Here is a 22,822-nt window from a genome sequence, read left to right on the forward strand (position 1 = left end):
ATCAGCAGCATAGCAATGCCTTAGCTCAGTCAGCGGTGCCAAAGAGAGAAAGGGCATGAGGGGACATTTGTTAATGTCTGAGAGCATTTTTGGTTGTTATAACTTGAGAATTACTGCTGGTATTTACTGGACATTGAACAGGGATGCTGCTAAACATTTTACAATGCACAGGACATCCTTACAACAAGGAATTGTTATTGTTGTTGGTAAGTCCCATTGAGCCAGTTCCAACCTATAGCGACCCTCTTTAGGGTTTCCGAGGAGTGGCTGGTGAGTTTGAACCACCGACCTTGCAGGTTCAAACTGCCTTAACATTTGAATTCTAAGGTTGAAAAACCCTATTATTACCTTTTCTGCTTTTTAGGACAGTTAAGGTTGGACCCCCAACGAGATGGATTGGCCAAGTGGCAGCATCGATAGACTCAAGCGTGGAAACAGGATTGGGCAATGTTTTGTTCTGCTGTGCATAAGGTTGCTATGGGTCGGTACCGACTCGACGGCACCTAACAACAACAGCAACAAGGTTGGCAATTCAAACTCATCATACAGCACCTAGCAAGAAGCACCCAGGAGTTGCTTTCCTAACTTCCACAGTTGTGTCCAAGCCCCAAAGTCAGTCTACTGATTTGAATCATCTCCATGGATCTAGCTTCTCTTTGGACTTCTGAAGCATACTTTGATTTTACCAAAAATCCTGTGGCCTTTGTCCTTGATTGCTGACAAATCACTTTTGGGATAATTGGGGTGCCATATGGATTTCCAGGCCACATCTCAGGATTTTTACCATCATCTTTCCTCTCCATCTTCTGCCAGCCCCATGGACCTCAGTCTACCAGCTATCTCCTTTAATTCTTTCAATCCACGTGCAGATCAGGATGAGGAGGATGCATTTGGCCTTTAGAACTCCACACATTTTATCTCCCAAATAAAGCCCTTGTTGCTGAGTGCCATTGAATTGGTGCCAACTCATTATGACCCTGTATAAGGTTTCTGAGGAGCAGCTGGTGAATTTGATCTACCGATCTTGAGGTCCATTGCTTATCCTATGGCACCACACCAGTCAGTGAGCTAAAAACAGAAAGAAGTACATAGCACCTCCCTATCAAAAGTTACAGCAGCTCAATTACTAGCTGTTTGAGTTTGGGCAAAAGAAGAAAAGGTGTATGATATAAACTGTATTTTCTCTTTACGTCCCACTCCCATTCTAGCTTTATATAAGACTCATCATTTTTCTCTTTCCTGCTTTTTACTTAAAGTCATTTGGAAAATATATTTTCTTTTTATATTTTTTAAGAGTTACTCTTACATTTTTAAAATCCATTCATACTATTATCTTTAAGCTATAATTTCTTCAGTTTGAATTTAGTTACCATAATATACAATGGTTAGCATTCAATCTATCTGTATGTCTGTCTGTGTCTGTCTATCTATCTATCTATCTATCTATCTATCTATCTATCTATCTATCCATCCATCCATCCATCCATCTATATTATTCATCTATAGTAGTGTAGTGGTTATGAATCGGGCTGCGAACCTTAAGGTCAGCAGTTCGAAACTACCAGCTGTTCCGCAGGAGAAAGATGAGGCTTTCTGCTCCCGTAAAGATTTACAGCCTTGGAAACCCTGTACAGGGTCGCTATGAGTCGGAACTGACTCCACGGCACATAACAACAACAACAACAACAAATCTATTGTTAAATAAATGCCCTCAAGTCAGGACCAACTCATAGTTACCCTATAGAGAGTCTCTGAGGGTGTAAATCTTTGCAGGAGCAGAGCGCCTCATCTTTCTTCTGTGGAGAGGCTGGTGAGCTGGAATCAACAACTTTGTGGTTTGTAGTACACAGTGCTTACCCTATGGAGCCTCTGTGCTCCATGTATACGTATGCACACATGCACACTTATTCACAAATAGAGCAATTTCTTTACTCATTATTGCGTTTTATACATACAAGGTTGCTATGAGTTGGAACCGACTCGAAGGCACTTAACAACAACAAAACTCGACAAAGACAGAATAAATGCAAAAGAATAGGCTAATGTCTTTCATAAATACAACAGAAAATCTTAAATGATATATAAACAAAACAAATCCAGTATTATAAATGAAGAGTGTGTTGTTGTTAGATGCCTTGGAGTTGGTTCTGACTCACAGCAACTCCATGTACAACACAATGAAATACAGCCTGGTTATGTACTATTCTCACTGCCCTCTTTCTACTTTATCAAGCATAATGTTCTTCTCTCGGAACTGTTCTCTCCTGATAACAGTGCTGTAAGGCTCGCTAGCATCTATTCTAAGTGTACTTCTTTTCAGACAGACTTGTCCATTCTTCTGACAGTACTCAGGTTAAGAATAAGATTCATTCCTAAGTGTATCTTTAAGAACGTGTCAGGGCTTTAAACTAGTTCTGCCTAGTTCAGCAATGGTCAAGAAAGCGTTTCTGAATTTTTTTTAATTATAGTGAAACAGAAAGATAGCTATAATAGGAAAACTTATGGTCTAAGCCTTGCTAGAAATGAACTTCCCTCTTATAGAAGGGTAGCATACACGCTGCATAGCAACCAAATCTTGTGCATTCAGATTTTGAGAACGCACCGCTGTCCTGATGCTTTGAATGTATCTTGCTTTCCTACAGTCTGCCAATGGTTCAATCTCAGGCATCAGGTTTCTGAAAGGGCTCAGGACTGCCTCTTCCTATTCTCCCACCCCACGGCTTTGCCTTGTAATTTTTCCCATGCGGGGTACCATGCTGAATCTACTAAATTATAAAACTTCACTTCTATTGCTATTTCACTTTATTGGCCGTGGCAGAACCGGTTTAAAGGACAAATAGGAGTTGTCCATAAATTGGAAGTTTGTAACCAGAGAACTACCTGTATACTCAAAATTCTCTGCCCACACCAAAATTCAAAGGTATTAATTCTTCTTTGGATTTCCTTTTTCATTGTCCAGCTTCTGCATCCGTAAGATGTAATTAAAGACACCAGGGCTTGAATCAGGCACACCTTAGATCTCAAAGTAACATCTTTGTATTTAACACTTTAAAGAGGTCTTTGCAATAGATATGCCCAATAAATGGAGACTAGCAATGCTTTATTTCAAAAATTTGTGGTGGTTAGCATTTTAAACAAATCATTGCACTTAACCACATTAACAGAATTAAAATGTCACATTATGACAGAGAAAGCATAGGCTGACATTCAATTTTCCATTCAGTACAAAAGCAAACAAAAAATTGATAACAAATTATAAGTAAACTTCTTAAATTTGAGTCCATGCATTAATAATAAATATACATATTATTAAGATCAAATACAGTGCTTTATACAAAATGTTCAGAGTTCCCCTCTCTCCCATTTAAAAGGATCTCTAATCAGTCAAGGGTGTCTACTTTCACCACTGGATATATTCTAGAACTGAGTATATGTTCAAAGAGAAAGGATTGAGAATATAGAAAAATAGGTGCAGACTGAAGGGATTTTGGATCAGATAAACCTGAAGGTAGAGGGCACTTCTCAGAAATAGTGGTGTCAGAGATTGCATTAGGTCTCTGAATTTTATTACAATAAAATATCTGCTATAAATGTTAACCCCTACACCTGTGTTTGCAGTCCCATTTGGGAACCAGGTTTTCTTTGTTATGCTAACGAGGCAATACAGCGTATTATTGTCGTTGATAAGTGCTGTCTGAGTTGATTTCAACTCATAGTGACACTGTATAGGGTTTCCAAGGAGCAGCTGGTGGTTTGAACTGCTGACTCTGCAGTTCGAACTGCCATTGTGAGCCAGTGTATAGTGTACCCTAAGCCAATCACTTTTGATAAAAAAGGAGCAAAATAGGCACAGAAGTTAGTAAGCAAATAGGAACATGGGATAAAATCATGTCATAGGGAGAGCTCTAAGGAATACAGAGAATATTAGAGAAACTAAGGCAAGGATTTTCCTCCAGTGACAAAGAGTCTTTCCTTAGGATCAGGCACCCTGAAGTTAGAGTTTTAGTTTCCTAAACTGTAAAAAATTAATTTCAGTTGATTAACTCTACCCACCTGTGGCATTTCTGTTATAGAAAGATTAAGAAACAGAGACTGGTGGGACTAGTACGTTCAAGAGCGTGGTTTCCGCAGGGTCATTGGGACCACACAGTCACAGGTATTAAAATATGGACAAATAGGAGTTGGAAAATAAAATCTAGAGAAGGTGTAGATAGGGAAGCCATGGTTTGTGATATTATAAAAAGAGACAATGCCAGCCTCATAGTCTAAGAAAACCCCAATGCGCCGAGGTGGCATGGTCATGAGGAGGAGCAAGGAAGAGGAAGAGTCCTCATAGGCTCTATATTCATGCTTATGCTTTAACCCAATCACCCAGTATCCACTTTGAGGCTGGTAGCTGGAGCAGACATTCTCATTGTTGGCATATTGGTAACAAGAGAATGCAGGTACCACGGAAATGCTACAGACTCCCAGGATCCAATCAGTCTTATTGGTCACATCTACCTCCCAGTAATGTTTTCCTGAGGAGAAGTGCTGGGTGCCCAGGACACTACAGTCATGGTGCTCTCTCAGATAGGATGGCCCAGGCAGCTTATTGCCCACAAATCTCACCTGCCTTCGGTTTTTAGACAGGAGAAGATTTAAATTAGCCGTCTGTGGATTCAGAGTCACGTCCACTGTGGGAAAAGGAACAGCATCAGCACAGGCGAATGAGTACATATGTCTTGTGGCATAAAGAGGAGGGACCATAGGAAATGACAGAGAGGAAGTGTTATTCTGTGAGGTATATTTTGATACCTCATACCTCAGAGTGGGTGTATGCATGTTGGGGCGGGCAGTTGTTTGGGATGGGGCATGTGAAAGGGATCAGAACATGTCAGCTCAAAGGTGTCATGGCTTCTACTTACCCCAGAAGCTTTGGACATCAGTCAGCTCTGTAATGATAAAAAGTCAGCATTGATAGAACCTCAGGTTTTAGTACTAATATCTTTTAACTTACTAGACAGGGGTGCTCTGATGGTGCTATAGGATTATCACTAGAGAGTTAATCCCAAGGTTGGCAGTGAAATCCACTAGCCACTCTACAGAAAAAGGTGCTTTCTTGTCCTATGCAGATTTACAGACTTGCGCTGCTATGAACCAGAATAGACTCGATGGCATTAAAGAGGAGAGTGGGAGGAAATTCTTTGAGGAGGTGAACTGGTTATTTTATTTCACCTTATGCAAACACCATCTTCAGCACACTATACTGCTTCCTCTTCTCCACTGTTCCCATCTAACCCAATACAGTTTCGATCCTATTTATTTCTTACCACTGCAGTAAACCCCCACCCAAACTCTTTTAGTAATTCTCCTCACCTCTAAACATTCGCAGCATCTTTTTCAGATCTGGGGCTCGAAATGCACTTCTCAGCTTGCTGGGAAGACCTTTTGGTTTCTTCAAGGTCCATAACTCACTCCTATGGAGAACAGATCTTATGAACCTCAGTTCTATTAATCCTGGGTTCCCTCCAGCACCTCTCCCACATCTCCCAGGTCCACTGGTGTGCTTCAACAACATGTTGTCCTGAAGAAACACTGTCATTGTGCAAAGAGTTCTAGCACTAGAACCAGGACAACTGAACTTGAAAGAAGCTTCTCATCATCTGTATACATTTTGGTTAAGACTTAATCTTTCAAAATCTGACTTTCCCCACCTCCCTTTTGAAAATATAATGGTTTTCCTTCTACATCTATAAATTCTAGAGGTAGTATGAAATTAAATGATGGCTGGGGAAATCTTTGCTATTTCTAAAAGGTACAAAATGATTTAAATTCCAGTGTTATGTTATATATAAATTCCCAAGGCTCAACATGGGACTGCAGCTTTCTGAGTGGATAGGCAGAAGTTCCCCAAACTGGCTGCTCCCACTTTGGGACTTTTAGTTGAAGGCCTCCCTGCTGAACTTGGGCTCCAGGGTCTCCTAGAGGATAAAGGGGATAAGGCCTTTGGAACAGCATCTTAGAATTCACCATCTCAGGGACTATTACTGGAGAAAGGACATGTCTTCACCTCCAAGATGAAAAGAAAGACTTCAGAAGGGACAACAGGCTCTGGACTTCACGTGTCTGTGAAGAAGTTGAATAGACTATAAATGTCATCTTTCTTTTAAGAGATTCTAGAACATGTGATGGAAAATAAATGTTTGTGCCAAGGCTAAAACTACTCTTCTTACATCACATGCTTCTGTCTTTACTAAAATTGGGGGAAAAAAAAAAAGGGAATCTGAGGAAAACTGGAGAATAAGACCTATTCTAAAGCTAGGGAGAAAGGCAAGTTTAAGGCAACTGCCCCAAGAGCTGATTTTCAGAATTTAGGAAACAATTCAGATAGGAATTTCCCTTGAGGTAACAAGAAACAGCCATTCCGAGGGAAAAAGATGAGACTGTCTGCTCCTGTCAAGATTTACAGCCTCAGAAACCCTACATAGGCTCACTGTGAGTCGGAATCGACTCAAAGGTACAGAACAACAAACTTCTACAATCAAAGCAGGAAGCCATTACAAAGGCTCTCACGTGACAGGGAACTATAGAAACCACTGAGTGAAATCCTTTATTCTTCCGGAACTATTGTCCTCACTTTGTGACATCCATTACCCAAATTCTCCTTCCCTAGAAGTCCTTATATTTGGGACCCCAAAATACTATAGATAAGTAACTGAAAACATGACAACCCCAAATCTTCTCCACCAAATGATTTTTCCCCCCTTCTTCCCCAATGGCCATGAGGCATAACTCTATGGGTGCAGGAATCTCTTGAAAATAAAAGGGAACCACTCTGTTTTCCTACACATACCTTTCTGTGACATCATTTACATCCTAGGAAAGAAAGAGACAGGTTAAAGCAAGAAGTAATATACATTACACCTCTAATAAAGCTTCATCCAAGTTGCTCATCCCCTTCCCACCACTCAGTGACATGATAGGAATCAAGATGGCCTCAATGTGGAGGTATCATAGTAAGGATAAGAACTCAGGCAAACTTTCCCTGAAAACTCATGTGGGACCATCAAGATAAAACTCACTCAATTCATTCATTGTACCATTGTTTTTGACAATTTTGTATGTACATATGTATAACCGTTATAAATGTATATAATCTACTATTTGCCACACATGGTGCCTACCTCAGGTGCCTAAGCCATAATTTCTGTTGAGACCCTTCTATTTTACTTGCCAAGGGTACAAGTCATTGTTATTGTGCACAGGTGAGTCAATTCCAATTGACAGTAACCTTGGTGGTGGTGGTTATGTGCCATGGAGTCGGTTCCGACTCATAGTGACCCTGTACACGGTTTCTGAGGCTGTAAATCTTTACAGGAGTAGAAAGCCTCACCTTTCTCTAACAGAACAGCTGCTAGTTTCGAGCTGCTGACCCTGCGGTTTGCAGCCTGATTCATAATCACTACGCTACCAGAGCTCCTTATAGGACAGGGTAGAATATCTTAAGATATCCTAAGCTGAGGTCTTTGCAGGCGTACTTTGCCATGTGAAGCTGCTGGTGGGTTTGAGCCACTGATATTTTGGTTTAGCAGCCAAGCACTTAAGCATTAAGCCAACAAGGCTCCTTAAGATACAAGCTTAAATATGGTTGTTCTTCAAACCTCACCTCCTTTAACATTCTATCTAGTCTGCCTTTGCTGACTTTATCCATTCTCTTGATTTTAGGACACACAGGTGTAAAGATCCCCAAGTCTGTACATCTGCTCAGATCTTTCTTTTATGTTACAGATTAATACATTCTCCAGCAAATCAGTCACAGGTATCATGAACTCAGATGTTTAAAATAAAATGTACTATTCTTGTACTTGGGGCACATGTCACTTCATGAGCATTTCTCTTATGTTGAGTTTATCTCACAGTTCATATTGTAAAACTTGTACATCTGGCTATCAACTATTAATGACCAACACTGTCACTTACACAGATATGACCAACACTGTCACTTACACAGATATGAAAAACAGAAGGAAGAATATGTCTATGATGGGAGAGTTTCCAGAAACATTGTGAGATAACACTGAAGTTAAAATAGGAATTGGACAGTCATACTAAGTGCCTGGCCCGGTGCCTTTGGACTTAAGAAGTCATTTTTACAGTTCGAGGAGAACAAAGGGTTGAAGGAGAAAGCTTTAGGGCAACTTATCATCAAGAATAAGATGAAAATACAGTATTGAGATCAGAGAATGAGAAGCATTAAGAGATGGAAGGTAACTACCCACAACTCTAGTACTAGGGACAAGCAAACCAAACAAAACCCACTGCAGTTGAGTTGATTCTGACTCAGTGACATTACAGGGTCGAACCATAGGGTTTCCTTACAGAAGCAGATTGACAAATCTTATTCCTGCAGAGCGGCAGGTGGGTTTGAAAGACTGACTTCTGGGTTAGCAGCTAAGTGCTTTAGTCACTGTGCTACCAAGGTTCCTTAAAGAGGAATAAAGAAATGCTCATTTCACAAGTAAAGAGTAGGAGGTAAAACAAAAACCAGCCTGAAGACACCAAAACATTGCACGCTACTTCATGCCTGAATTTCAAAGTCAAACTATTCATTCTATTTAGAAAACAAAAGATTAATTTTCAACCTCAGTGTCAAACTCTTCCATTAAGTCCTTCTAGACTCCTTGTCCTTCCCACCTCCATACTGGCACACTAGTTTTCTTCATGCCCCAAAAGACCTATTCAAACTTCTATTACAACATGCTCAACAATTCTGCCTCAGAGAAGAATGAAAGCAAAGAGCTGGTATTACATAAAGAATCACTAAGAAACCAAATGAAAAGAAAAAAAGCCATCTCTAAAAACTTGAGTCTAGCACGTGTTTACCTGTGACTAAAGCTGGATGAAGAGGTACCTGACTAAAGCATATCAGAATTACTAATAATTCCCCAAAATGCATAAATCCCTGAGTAAGGGGATTGATCAGTTTTGCCATCCACTAGGCTGAGAATGTGCCAACCTAGAGGGGACCTCACTTTCACCAGAGATGGGGGTGGAACATGTCCTTTTGGGCCAGGGCCCTGTGTTGGGAATCTCCTAGATCCAGAACAGAGAGAGATGGACCACTAGAAATGGTGAGAGACATTGAGAAGGAGCAGCAAAGACACGATGGTAGCAGAACCAGGAGTCTGGCAGGATACCAGCAAAAGGCAGAACAGTGAGCTTCCCAGGCCATGTAGCAAGAAAGTGGGCTCAGTGGGGTGCCTCTTTGTAGCACTTGCCAGAGGAGAGCAGCGGTTGGCTGGTTTAAGAGTTTAAGACCAGAGAGAGGCATACCTGTGGGCATAACTAAGAAGCTGTCTTGACCAAACAACAGTAGAACAGTATCTTGAGTCCTTTCTGATATTGAACTATAACCTCTTACTTCCCCAATAAACTCCCTAATTGTGAGTATGGTATGTGAGTTGTGTGTGGCTACTGCAACAAATGATCAAACCCAGCAGAGAAGTAGAATTGTTGTGGGAAGGATAGCTCAGTGTCAGAATTAGCAAAAAGGTTGGAGACAAGTGGCTTTTTTACCTCAGCTTCATAGGGATACGCTTGGGCAACTGATCTTGATTTGCGTTCTCCCTTGTAAAGTTAGAGGAGGTCAGATACCCTTGGCCACACCATTTTGACATTGACAACTTACTAACATTATCAGAGACAAAAAGAGCTAATAGAACATCGGCTCTTAGAAGGTGATGGGAGGGGTAGGATTATGTTGCTCTTAGGAGACTTTGGCAGTCTCTGGAGGAACTTTTGATTGTCGCAAGTAAGGCAGTGCTATTGGCTTTTGGTGGGAAGAGGCCAGGGATGTGGACACACATCTTATAATGTACAGAAGAGTGTCTCATAAAAAATACTTCTTTGGCCCCAAACATCAATAATAGTAAAGTTGATAAACTATGCTATAAAATATAATTAGATATGCTGGATCTTCTCTATGATACCAAACAATTTTTTTTTATATCACCTTTATAAGTAAAAAAAAAAAAACAAATCAAAATATGTTGTTTCCTTAACATTAGGACATTTACTGATTTTATGCTTTGCTCATTACCTCTGACAGGAGAAAGGACTACAGGGACAAAGGTAATTTCTTTCAGGGTCCCAGAAGATGTCAGTTGTGTATCCTAGAAGGCAGAATTACCTCTTTTTTCTTGAATCTCACATTGGGGGTTCATCCATGACACTTACCTGTAGCAGCTCCATTGCTGACCCCTGACACCTGCGCTCCAGATCTGAGATGAGGTCTCTCACGGACTGGCTCTGCTGCACCAGGTCAATCTCAGCCTCTTCTATAATACTCAGCCCCTTCCTCTCTTCGTCCTCCAGCTTTCTGAGTTCCCGATGCTCTTCTTTGTCCAGAATGCTTCTCATGTGATTAAACTTTGTCTGGATCCTGTGTTTCTCAGGCTCCATCTGATTCTTCAAGAACAGGGAAGAGAAAGAGAGAAAGGTCAAGCACTTAACCATTGAGCCAATAGGGCTCCTTAAGATACAAGCTTAAATATGGTTGTTCTTCAAACCTCACCTCCTTTAACATTCTATCTAGTCTGCCTTTCCTGACTTTATCCAGTCTCTTGATTTTAGGACACACAGGTGTGAAGATCCCCAAATCTGTACATCTGCTCAGATCTTTCTTTTATGTTCCAGATTAATACATTCTCCAGCAAATCAGCCACAGGTATCATGAACACAGATGTTTAAAATAAAATGTACTGTTCTTGTATTTGGGGCACATGCCACTTCATGAGCATTTCTCTCATGAAGAGGAGTAGATGGGAGGGGTGGGTAGAGCAAGCCTACAGAAACTGTTTCTCCCTTTTGCTCTTCCCCAACCATCAGCCTCTGGCTGCCTTGTCTAGACCTTCTAGATACAGACTAATTCCTGGGTAAAATGTACACCCAAGGGAGTCACCCTAGCCCCTTGTCTCTGTATCAGCCTCCCTCCCTTCCCACCAGTTTTGAATTGTGGGATTAGAATTATTTGTCTGTGCTACCCTGTCTTTCTCAGGAAGACTCAGAGCTTGAAACTGAGAAACCATGTTCAGAGTCGGAAATTAAAGACCACTTTTGGCCCTGTTTGCTCTTCTACATTACTATCTCCAAAAGCCAAGGGGTTGGAAAGGCTGTAGTGAAGGACTAGACAAAAAAGAGTTCTTAGCTTAACATTAGTGATCAGGGTTCCTTTTGCTCTTAATTTCCACAACCTTCCCAGATTCCTGTCCCAAGTCCCAAGAAGCCCTCAGGAAGAATCTCTCTTGCCTTCCAGCATGCCTTCTTCTCTCTGATAACAGCTGTTAGCTTCTCAGCTTCCTGCTGTTCTTTCTTCAGCTTCTTCAAATGCTCTAAGAACATCTCCTAGAAGGAACACATCAGATCAAGCAGGGTCAAGCTTTCCATTATCTTAATGCCTACACACTGAGAGAATGGGGTAAAGACTATGCTGGCTTCAGAAGAAGGCTGTCCTGTCCTGGGATGAAAAATGGAGAAGACCTTCTATCCTTTGTAGAAAGGGGAGGGAACTTTTCTCACAGGGAAAGAACCTGATTCCAAAGCACATTAAGTCCTTTACTATCATTGCCCACATACCCCTCACACCCAATCCACCATGGCCTCCTCTTTCTATCCCCAATAACCCCCTCAGCTCAAAAAGTCATACAGAGCTGATCTTGAGCAGCAAGTAAGAAAGTCTCTATACTGGGCCTTTCCTAGGTCCATCCTTTAGGTAAAGGGGAGGTATAAAAATTTAGATCAGAGCAGGATGAAAAAGTCAAAATATTTTGCCAAAGACTCTCTTCTTCCCTGTCTCCCTCCATCCTGGTCTCTCACCTGGTACTGCTGGGCAACCTCCTCTACGAGGAATGTGTGGTGACCACGGTGCTCCAGAGATCGCTCACAAAGCCAGCAAATGATCTTCCCATCATCCTTACAGAAGAGCTGGAGTTTCTCTCCATGGTGTGCACATAGAGTTATCTTCACCTGCTTCTCAGGGCCCTGCACTGCCTCCCTGAGTCTCTCTACTATGTTGGCCAGGTGTCGATTAGGCCGGAGATTCCCAGGGTGGTAGCTCATCCGGCATACCGGGCAATTGCTTCTTCCTTCCTGGCTGACCTCGGATTGCTTGCTGTTCCCTGTGATGCAGACTTGGCAGAAGCTATGGCCACAGTCTAGGCTCATAGGGTCTGTCAGGAGCTCCAGGCAGATAGGGCAGGTCACCTCATCGCGTATATCCACCAATACTGCTGAAGTCATTGTAGCTACTCTTCCTCCTCCTACCTGTCCTAGCCTGACTTCAGAGGTGCTTCCTGTTGACAGAACCCTGGTCAGAGAGATAGACAGAAAAGAAATAGTGTACGAATGGAAGGGGAACGAAGGAATGCTGATTGTCCAGAAAAAACAGTCAGACATCAGAAGTAACAAGAGCTTCTCATTAGAATTCTAAATGCTTTACTCCAGCTCATATTAGATACCAACGTATATACCCTTCTAGAGCAGTAATTGAATGGACTCCACAGCACAGAACCACTTCCACCAGAGCAATAATTCCTTTCTTTTACTATACCGGTTGGAAGGACAAGCTGAGGCCCTGGGAAACAAGAACTGTGTTTGAGTTACTATCAGCTCAACTGTGACAGTTTTTTCAAGTTTTTGCCAAGCTGAGTGGTCCAGGATTCTCAGTGCTTTAGCAGTTAATACATAGTGTGGTGCTGTGGGTTAATGCGCCAGACTGCAAAGCAATTTGAACTGCAAAGGTCAGTGGTTCAGGCTCACCAGCTGCTCCTCAGAAACCCTATACAGGGTCACTATGGGTTGGCATCAACTCGACAGCACTTAACAACAACAATGCCTCATGATGAGATCTGATATAATGTAATCATCTTCTTGATGAAATCTATGAGCATCCAATCAGTTGAATGGAAGTTTCATTGGGGGTGTAGCCTGCAATATCTTTTAACTTATAAGAGATAAAGGAGAGAGAAGTGAGCAGTTAAACAGGGACCTACTATTATCAAGAAAAAAAAGCCGGGAGTGGAGTATATCCTTTGGGGTCCCTGCACTGTGATCCTATGGAGCAACAACAGGAATCTGATCCAAAAGATTTCCAAGGCTACAAATGTTTCCAGAAACTGACTGTCAAATCTTTCTCCCATGGAGCAGCTGGTGGGATCAAACTGCTGACCTTTCAAACCACCAACCTTTGGGTTTACAGCCAGACACTTAACTACTGAGTCACAGGGCTCCTTTTGCACTACTTGGTATTGTTGTTAGGTGCTATTGAGTTGTTTCTAACTCATAGCGAACCTGTATAAGGTTTTGTTGTTGTTGTTGTTGAGTGCCATCGAGTCGGGTCCGACCCATAGCGACCCTGTACAGGGTTTCCGAGGGTGTAAATCTTTACGGGAGTAGAAAGCCTCATCTTTCTCCTGCAGAGCGGCTGGTAGTTTTGAACCGCTGACCTTAAGGTTCGCAGCCCGATTCGTAACCACTACACTACCAGAGCTCCTTTGGGAGGCTGTAAATCTTTATGGGAACCGAAAGCATCAACTTTCTCCTGAGGAGTGGCTGGCAGATTTGAACTTGTCCTACCAGCATTCTTTCTTTGCACTACTTGTTCAAGTGTCATCGAGTCAGTTCCAACTCATAGTGACCTCGTATAGGGTTTCCAAGAAGGGGCTGGTGAGTTTGAACCACCAACCTTGTGGTTAGCTGTCCCATGCTTATCCTACAGTGCCACACCAGGACTTCTAGGGTATCCTAAATTATATTACTGTCATCTTAAATCACACCGAGAATACTAATAAAAACAGTTTCTTAACTGTGTTTTGTTTTGTTTTGAAACTGCTTCCAGCATTGAATCACATCATTTCACTGAAAGTTATTTGCTCTTATTGCACGGGAGTCTTGTCTGGGCAATTAAGGAAAAGTCATGTAACATAAGTACCGCTAGGCTTGGTTCCATGGCCCTCGCGTATGGGACAGGCTATAGGACGGCTAAGAAGGGGTACATTCTGTAGTTTTTCTCTTGTTGGTCCCCCAGAAAAGGGAGACAAATGTATATTAAAGTGAAACAAGGTCATTAGGAGTACTGTTCAAGATCACCAGGCCCAGTAACCTGTACTAGTTTTCTTCATACATAAGGGTCTATTAGGATGAGAAACATCAAATTCCCTGCCAATAACAACACTCATCAGAGGAACGGGCCTGAGAAGGTGTTGCAGATGTACACACAAAATCTGTGGGGCCTTGGGGCAATCTAGTGAGCAGAGACACTGTCACCTCAGTGCTGCCATCTAGTGCTTTCTGGTGCTTTTGCAGGTCCTGAATCTATTAATCAGCTTAGTAATATGAACAGCAAAGACAGTTGAACTGATCCCCTGCATAGTGGAAAATACATGTAAGTTTTGACTCCCCAAAACTTTATCTATGAATAGGCTACTCTTGACCAGAAGTCTTATAAAATAATATAGTCGATTAACATATTTTGTATTTATATGTATTATATAAATTTATAATTTACATGTATTATATTGTATAAGGAGCTCTGGTAGCGTGGTGGTTATGAATCGGGCTGCGAACCACAAGGTTAGCAGTTTGAAACTACCAGCTGTTCCGCGGGAGAAAGATGAAGCTTTCTGCTCCCGTAAGATTTACAGCTTTGGAAACCCTGTACAGGGTCACTATGAGTCAGAACCGACTCCACGGCACATAACCACCACCAACCAAGTATTATATGGAGTCCTGGTGTGGCGCTGTGGGATAAAGCACTGGACCGGGAGGTTTGGTTTGAATCACAAGGTTGGTGGTTCGACTCACCAGTCACTCCTTGGAAACTCTATACAGAGTTGCTATGAGTCGGAACCGACTCGACGTAAGTTAACAACATGTATTATATGGGGAGCTCAACGGCTCTGTAGAATAACACAGGTCTGTGCTTTTTTATCTCTGCAGGAGAAATATGTGACTTTCTGCTCCCTCACTGATTTACAGCCTTGGAAACCCTATGCAGGGTTGGAACTGACTCGATGGCTCTTCACAGCTACAGGATATAATGCTTTTGTTGTATAGGGTTTCCGAGGCTGTAAATCCTTGTTGTATAGGGTTTCTGAGCCTGTAAATCCTTGTTGTATAGGGTTTCCGAGGCTGTAAATCATTGCTGTATAGGGTTTCTGAGGCTGTAAATCATTGTGGGAGCAGAAAGTATCCTGCCCCCACATAAAAGCTGCATTTTCAATATGAGATAACAGTATTTTGCCAAAAGGGCAAGGTTTTTACACCTGCTGGCAGAGCTGTGATAATGGTGGCATGAATATCCTCTTTATAAAAATAATGTTCCGGTGCTGGATTCATTTATCTTGAAATGATGGGCAACCGCAGCTGGGGACCTTTATAGTACTTAACAAGCAGGATCGGTGTTTTCTTGTAATGTCATGACTGTTGTATGCCTCTTGGACGCTCTGCTCTCCCATTATCACTAGTGGCACTTCCTATGGGTCCTGTGTTGTTATTCAGAGTTTAAAATATAACATTAAACACAATAAAAATGCACAAGTGGAGATAATTAGCATTCCATGGTTGTATTGTTTGTTTGGTCTTTTAAATCCAAGTATAAGTGGACCTGCGCAGTTCAAACCCTTGTTATTCATGGGTCACTGCATTTATTGAAAGCTCACTAGTTAAATGGAGATGTTCTAATTAGTTGCAAGTAATAAGTTAGCAATTCCTTATAACAACACTATGAGTGGCCCTTAGACCTCATTTCACCATAGTATAAACTGAGTCCCAGAGAGGTTCGCAGTTAGTTCGAGTAGCGAAGCTAGTATCTGAATAGCTATCCAGTTACATAGCTGGAGCTCTTCCTTCTCTCAATAACAGGAACCCTGTGCAGGGTGGCTCTGAGTCGGAATCGACTTGATGGCACTTAACAACAATATGTTGTTGCTAGTTGCCATCTAGTAGATTCCAACTCATGGTGACCCCGTGTGTACAGAGCAGGAGTGAGCCAAAGGTTTTTCAAGTGTGACTTTTTGGAAGCGGATTGCCAAGCCTGTCATCTGAGGAGCATTTAACCATTTGAGCCACTTAAGGACTTCAAGGTACAAAATATAACTGGTAGTAAATTAATGGACGCTGAAAAAGTAGTTGGTGTTACTAGGTGGTAGTACAGAATATTGCTTCTGAGAGACTGATGATAAATAACATTAATCACACCTGTGGGAACTGGTCATCTAGTTGGTTAGTTAACCATTTCTAATATACCCATGGAGTCCTGGCGTGGCGCTGTAGGACAAGCTATCAATCTCCAGGTCAATTTGAATCTTAAGGTTGGCGGTTCAAACTTAATAGCCACTCCTCAAAAACCCTATACAGGGTCACTATGGGTCGGAACCAACCCAACAGCACTTAACAACAACAGCAATATACCCATGTCACCTTACTCAGCACAGTGAACTATGAGGGTCTATTGCCTTTGTTAAATTAGCATTATTCAGGCAGAGGCCTAATCTCCCTTGATCTTCCACATACCAGAGCCTAGGACAAAAATTAACACAAAAGATGAGTAGTTAAGTTTATAATGGAATAAAATGAATAGTTTATTGCTGAGTTTATAGTTGGACTTGATGTTGGCATGGAATATCACAATGGAAATATGCTATTTATGACACTGTTAATACTTAAAAGGACGTCCTGGTGTGGCACTTGACTGTAAGGTAGGTTTGAACAACAAGATTGGTGGTTCAAACTCACTAGCTGCTCTTTGAACACTCTATACAGAGTGGCTATGAGTCGGAATCAACTTGACAGGCCCTTAAGAAAAACAACAATATTTTTAAAGAATTGCAATATTTAAAAAAAATTATAGCTACTATTATAATCCAAAGAGCTCCGGTAGTGTAGTAGGTTACAAGCTGGGGCTGCTAACCACAAGGTCAGCAGTTCGAATCCACTAGCAGCTCTCCAAGGGAGAAAAGATGAGGCTTTCCGCTCCTGTAACATTTATAGCCTCAGAAACCCTATACATAGGGTCACTATGAGTTGGAACCATCTCAAGGGCACATAACCAATCATAAATTATAATTCAAGGCCCATTCCACCTCTACCAACACACACACAAACACACACAAATAAATATATTCATTTCAGTCAACTATATGCTTGGTTTACATTACTTTTCTTACGGGAAGCATTTCTGCTTTAGTAACAGGCAAAAACTAGAAAGAATCATTATCTGGCAGACAGGTGAAGAAATTGTGACATGTGGGAACAATGACATACTACTAAACAATAAAACTGAGTAGGAAAAATCTCAGACTAAGCAAAAGGGGCCAGACACAAAACATCTGTTACTGTATGATTCCATTTATATGCAATTCTAGAAAAAGTAGAGCTATAGCATGGGACAGCAGATCAGTGGACACAAGAGCCCAGGAGTATGACAAGGATAAACTGCAAAGGGGCACAGAGATATTTTCTGGGTTGGCAGAAATGTCTCCATATATCATGAAGGTGCTGGTGGGTCACATCTGTACATGTACATTTTAAAAAACACACAGAATTGTGCACTTGAAATTAACAGCTTACTCTACTCAATAGAACAGATGAAAAAAAAAATAACAAGAAATAAACAATGAGAAGAATCTGAAGGCCTGACATTGTGAACTTCAAAGCACAAATCAGAATTATGTCGCCAAATACGCAAGCCACATGGAACTAGAAATGTGGTTAGTCCAAATTGAGATGTTCTGTAATATAGATCGGAGTCTTGGTGTGGCGCTGTGGGTTAATGTGCCAGACTGCAAAGCAGTTTGAACTGCAAGGTCGGCAGTTCAAGTTCACCAGCTTCTCCTTGGAAACCCTATACAGGGTCGCTATGGGTCGAAACCGAGTCTACAGCACTTAACAACAACAACAACATAATACAGACTGAGTCCTTGTGTGGTGCTGTAAGATCCGCATTGGACTGCTAACCACAAGGTTGGTGGTTCAAACCAACCAGCCGCTCCTTGGAAACCCTATACAGGTTTTGAAACAGAACTGACTAGATGACACATAACAATAGTATAGAATGGAGTCCTTGTGTGGCACTGTAGGATATGCACTAAACAGATAACCTAAAGGCCAGTGGTTCAAGCCCACCAGCAGATCCTCAGAAATGTTATATAGGGATGCTACTGAGTTGGAACTGACTTAAGGGCACTTAGCAACAATACGGTATAGAATACTGAGTCCCAGCGGAGCTGTAGACTGAGCACTGGGATGCTAACAGGATGGGTGGCAGTTCAAACTCACCAGGCACTCCTCAGGAGAAAGATGAGGGTCTCTGCTCCTATAAAAATTTGCAGTCTCAGAAACCCCAGGGGGCAGTTCTACTCTATCTTATCTAGGGTGGCTATGCATCAGAATCACCTCCACGGCAGTGGCTTTGGTTTTGATTTTTATAGTATAAAATATCTACCGAATTTAAAAGATTTAATTAAAAAAATGAATGTACGTATCTCATGAACAAGTTTTATATCACATGCTCTACTACTTTGGGTTAAATTAAATAAATGAAAACTAGTTTCACCCATTCCATTTTACTTTTTAACCTGGCTACTAAAAAATTTAAAAGGAAACGTTACTCATATATTTTTATTTCTTTTCTAAGGTGCAAGTTGGAACTGACTCAATGACACACAAGCAAGGTGAGACTTTAGATATTCTAGACTAAGACAGACACTAGGAGGAAATTTTTATTTTACAGCGTTGCTATGAGTTGGAATCAAGTTCATAGTAGTAGGGTTTGGATCTTTCAAAGAAAGAGCCCTAGTGGTACAGTGGGTTAAGTGTAAGACGGCTAGCGAAAAAGCTGGCAGTTCAAATCCACCAGCGGCTCTACAGGATAAAGATGTGGTATTCTGCTTCTATAAAAACGTAGCGCCTCAGAAACCCTATGGGGCAGTGATGGTAGTGGGTTTGTTTTTGTTGGTTACCTTTAATGCCTAGACTACTCTATGGGGCAATTCTACTGTAACACGTGTGGTCCCTATGAGTCTCAATTGACGCAATAGCACCCTGTAACATCCTTCCTCGTAAGTTGAGAATAAGAAAGAAAATGTGAAGGAGAGCAACACAGTTAACACTATCATACGTTAACTTATGATTCATATCTATAAATTATGAATCTCAAAATAAAACTGAAAAAACGAACTTTTATGAAACCCTTGCCCCTCACCCTCAGAAGCAGCTGAGATCAGTCCAGATGGTCTTATAATGATGTGAGAAGCACACAGACCAGAGTGCCTTGAGGTCCTGGAGCTGTGTGGATAAAATCAGCAAATCTAAGTGGCCAAATTCAGGCCCATGGAGTGGGTTCCTATTCATAGTAACCCTGTGCTGTGAGGGTTTCCCAGGAGCGGCTAGTGGATTGGAACCGCCAATCTTGTGATCCAGTGAGTTATCCCACAGCACCACCCCAGGACTCATAACCACCAAGTGAGACCCATTAAATCAGCATCAGAGGCTTAGAAAAGGCCACAAGGTATGCAGACTACACTGGTGTCTATTCAGAATCTTGGTCTCCTCCAGACCACATTCAGAATCAGAAATTTACAAGCTCCCCTGGTGACTTGGAAGCTCCTTAAGGTTTCTGAAGCACTGTTGTTGATAAAGGGCCTTTCACAGGTAGATGCAATTTAGGATGCAAAATAAAGGAGGAGGAAGGGCAGGAGAAGTGACTGAAATTTAAATCTGTACCATCAGTTACAATGGAAATTCACAATTAGATATCAAAATGGTTTTCAAAATTAAAGTTTGGGACTGAGCAGGGTGGTCCAGCCAGGAGGCCTGGGTGTGAATTACGAAGGAGATGGACAGGTCTGCCAGGGAAGCTTAAGTTGGGAGGCGGAGATCCTGGCCCTAATGAAAATGCAGTAAAACCATAGCAGATGGCAACTTGGCAACTGCATTCTTGAGTGAGTTGTAGTTTTTGTGCTTTGGAGAAAAACAACCAAACAACCAAACAACCAAAACACTTTTTTTTTTTTTTTTTAAGCTCCAGTAAAGATTTACAGTCTTGGAAACTCTATATAGGCTCTCTATGAATCGGACTTGACTCAAAGGCAATGGGTTTATGTAGGGTTAGCTTCTACTCTTACCTATCTGGAACCAACAATTTAATGAGACTACACTGAATAAATTATTGAATTGGAAAAGGATCATTTTCAAATCACTTTTTAAACTACTAAAAATCCGCATCCTATGCATTTTGGAAACTTCTAATAAGGAGAAATTTTTTAAAATATTGTTCTATACATATATTCTTCTCTGAGTCAGTCATCATTGTCCTTAAGTGCCCTTTGAGTCGTTGAGTCAATTCCAACCCATAATGACCCCATATAGGGTTTCCAAGGAGCAGCTGGTGAGCTTGAACCACCGACCTCGCAGTTCAAAAGACTTTGTAGTCTGAAGCATTAGCCTACAGCGCCACACCAGGGCTGAGTCAGTTGTGTTAGGTAATTCACTGAAGTTTGATGAATAACAAAAACAAAGCCTTTGCATTGACTGTGAATCACAGGATAAAACATAAAATTCTTACTGTTTTCTTAAGTTGTTACATTTCAGGTGTAATTCCTAATTTTAAAATATTGTTGTATTTTCACTTATTTAGATGTTGAAGTAAACTTAGTTTCTTTAAAATGCATTTTAACACTGTTATTTTTAAATGCCCTAGACATGGTTCCAAGCAACTCTGTATAGGGTTTCCAAGGAGCTGTTGGTGGGTTAGAACCACCAACCTTGTGCAATTTGGTGCTTATCCAACAGCACCATACCAGGAGGCCTTTAACATAGTGTTATGTTTCTGTGAGACTTTACATCAGTTTCAGCTCATATTGACTCTGTTCAGGGTTTTCTATACAGGAGCAGAAAGCCTCATCTTTCTCCCTGACGTTGTGGTTAGCAGCCTACTACACCATAACCCCTTTAATATACTGTTGTTGTTAAGTGTCTTGGGTTCCCTCTTCTAACAGCCCTGTGTAGGGTTTCAGAGGAGCAGCTGGTGAGTCTGAACAGGTGACCTTGTTGTGCTTACCCCTATAGGCATGCCACACTAGTGGCCTTCAAAAAGTTTGTGGATAAACTCCATTATTTTTTAACTCCATTTTCCAAGAACTTTTGAAATCCCCTTGTATCTTATTCCCGACTCTATTCTTATAAAAAAATGTTTTAATTGGGCATTCTTTAAAGTCCAATTTAAAATGACTCCGCAAATAAAACAACTAATAATTTGAGTATTTATTATTTGCCAAGCAATTTTCTATGTATTTAACATCTGCCTCATTTAAACCTCTAGGTTATAAACACTAACCCTCATCTTACAGTGGAAGAAATTGAACCTTAAAGGGGCCAGTAACAGGCCCAGCCAGCATTTAACAGTCAGAACCACAATTTGCACCATAAAGTTTTGCCTATTCTAAAAATAAGTATCATAAAATGTCCTTAAAACCTCATTGTGTTAATCTGGAGTGAGGAATGAAAAGAAAATAAATCAAAATGAACTCCTCCGAAGGGGAAAGGACACCGTCTTTTTCACTGTTGTGTCACAAACGGTTTAAGTGACAATACAATACATGACAGTGACGGATTCTAGATATTTCTTTCAGGCACAGCGGTCACCGAGGGAGGGAGTGAGAAGTTAGGGAAGTTACAGAGGTCAAGTCTCTTTAGGTTTTAAAGTAATTCTGAGGGACAGAGGGCACCCACTGCCATGTTCCATCTCAACTCTTTCCCACTAGGTTGCGCTCCCTCCTCCGATGGCCTCTGGCCTTAAGCTAGGCCCGCCAGCTAGGGCAGCTGGAGGCAGGCTTCCCTTCAACTCCCTCTGGGAGGAGCCAGAGCCTCCAGGGGTGGGGGATAGACAGTCCGCACTTCCTGAAGCCGACAGGTTAGAGGTGGGGGGAGGGGTTGCTGCCCTCTAACCCCCCCCCCACCCACACACACACACACGTCATTATCTAATGCGAAACGTCCAAGGATGCCTCCACTATGTCTTTCAGCTTCCAAATTCAGGGTCTAAGTGTCATTAACCTGTATAGAGCCTACTCCCGGTTCTAGAGGTGCATCATCTGAGCTCTTTTTCCAAACTTCGGTAAACTCAAAACTGCAGAGATTCTCTCTCACCCTTTCTCCTCTCCACCCGCGACTCCCCCAACGCTAGCTCTAGAGTGAGTCAAACTCTTCTAGTGGGAAAAGCAGCTTGGTGTCTGGCTAGAAAATGGGCTTGCTCAACTAACCTGGAATCTGAGGTCTGGGTCTGATCCAGGATCTGCAACGGCTGCCACCACCTCCCCAAAGCCAAAAGACCCTGGGGGAAGGGGCGGGGTCGGGTCGGGGGAGGAGATGCTGCTGATAGGGCCAGTAGGTCCCGCGCAGCACTCTGTCCTGAGGATTCCAAGGGTGTGGTCAACAGTAATCCAACAGGCAGTGGAGATCAAGACGTTATTTTTTGAAGGTGGCAGCACAAATCTGTACCGCTTATGTGATGTGATGACCATCCTACTCGTATTCTTCTTGTTAAATGGCATCGAGTTGGTTCCGACTCATACGGACCAAGGAGCGAGCGGCTGGTGGATTTGAACTTTCGACCCTGAAGTTAGAAGTCTTATCCTACAACTCCACACCAGGACTCCATTCTTAGTCCTTTAAAAATTCCTGAAGTCCAAGGCCAAAGACTGCAATTGTAAAGAATCTTCAGTTTACTTTCCAATATCTTATCAGTGCTGAAAATATACTTCGTTTATAAATATATAAAAGAATA

The 22,822-nt window shown here is 41.8% G+C and overlaps 1 pseudogene; it reads right to left on the reverse strand.

Annotated features, from left to right (window-relative positions):
* LOC102838874 overlaps positions 1-12,342 on the reverse strand; it is a 32,442-nt pseudogene extending 20,100 nt beyond the window's left edge.
* Positions 12,343-22,822: the final 10,480 nt, after the last annotated feature.

This window comes from Chrysochloris asiatica, unplaced genomic scaffold, assembly GCF_000296735.1.
Source record: "Chrysochloris asiatica unplaced genomic scaffold, ChrAsi1.0 scaffold00140, whole genome shotgun sequence".
In the NCBI taxonomy this organism is placed as follows: domain Eukaryota; kingdom Metazoa; phylum Chordata; class Mammalia; order Afrosoricida; family Chrysochloridae; genus Chrysochloris; species Chrysochloris asiatica.